At 38.6% G+C, this 1,037-nt stretch overlaps 1 non-coding gene across 1 annotated transcript; it reads left to right on the top strand.

Moving 5' to 3' along the window:
- The first annotated feature begins 685 nt into the window (after window positions 1-685).
- TRNAG-ACC (transfer RNA glycine (anticodon ACC)) lies at window positions 686-757 on the top strand. The gene has a single exon. It is a non-coding gene; the product is annotated as a tRNA-Gly (tRNA).
- Window positions 758-1,037: the final 280 nt, after the last annotated feature.

A 1,037-nucleotide genomic window follows, 5' to 3' on the forward strand; every position in this document is an offset into this window, starting at 1 on the left:
CAGGGAAGCCCTTGAGATGTACTAAGTTGAGACCAAAAGGGCTTCTTTTCTGCCTTACTTCTCACTTGATTCTTCTAACTCGTCACCACCACCATCCTGCTCCAAGATACAATTTTTCTTTGGATTTTTTCCCCATAGGGAAAGTCAAGCCAAAAGTCCCCTGGAAGTACAACTATAGAAGTGAGCAAAAACAAGCGAAAAATTATTGCTTTTATTTTTATTTTATTTTTTTTTCAGGTTGAATAAGCTGAGAAAAAGGTCATTTATTAACAACAACAAAACTCTAGAACAGGTTTTTCAACCTTGGCAGAACATCAGAAAGATTGGGGAACTTTAAAGATTACCAGTCTGTGCCCCACCCTAGACCAATCAGATGTGCCCCTCAGGGACCATAACATTCATATCATTACCAAATTCAGACTGAAGTATGGACAACTGTAGGCATATAAAAAACTTTAAGCCAGATCTCTTAATCCTGCACTTTAAATTATTGCTTTTAAATATTTCCTTTTTTGGAATCATAATGGATTCTTAGGAACAAAGAGAGCGTATTAAGAGTATTTTTAATTGACATAGATGAAGCCTCAATAAATAAACTGTGAGCTGAATCAATAGGTAAAAAGAATTCTATATTTAATAGTGATTTAAAAATTGTATTGGCCAGTGTTACCAGTCTTCTTGGGCTTCCCTTGTAGCTCAGTTGGTAAAGAATCTGCCTACCATGCAGGAGACCCAGGTTCGATTCCTGGGTTGGGAAGATCCCCTGGAGAAGGAAATGGCAACCCACTCCAGTATTTTTGCCTGGAGAATCCCATGGGTTGTAACCTGCCAGGCTCCTCTGTCCATGGGGTCACAAGAGTCAGACACGATTTAGCAGCTAAACCAACACCACCACCACCAGTCTTCTTAAAGAGTGTTTTATTAAATCTTACATAGAAAGATAACTTGTCACAGAGCTCTCTGAACCCAGGATTAGAAGGTTTAATTTCAAACTTTCCCCTAGAAAATGTGGATCTCCATATCCTACTCATTGTGAA

Source organism: Bos grunniens, chromosome 20 (genome assembly GCF_055505025.1).
Source record: "Bos grunniens cultivar Pamir isolate PY7600 chromosome 20, Bosgru_T2T1.0, whole genome shotgun sequence".
Classification (NCBI taxonomy): Eukaryota; Metazoa; Chordata; class Mammalia; order Artiodactyla; family Bovidae; genus Bos; species Bos grunniens.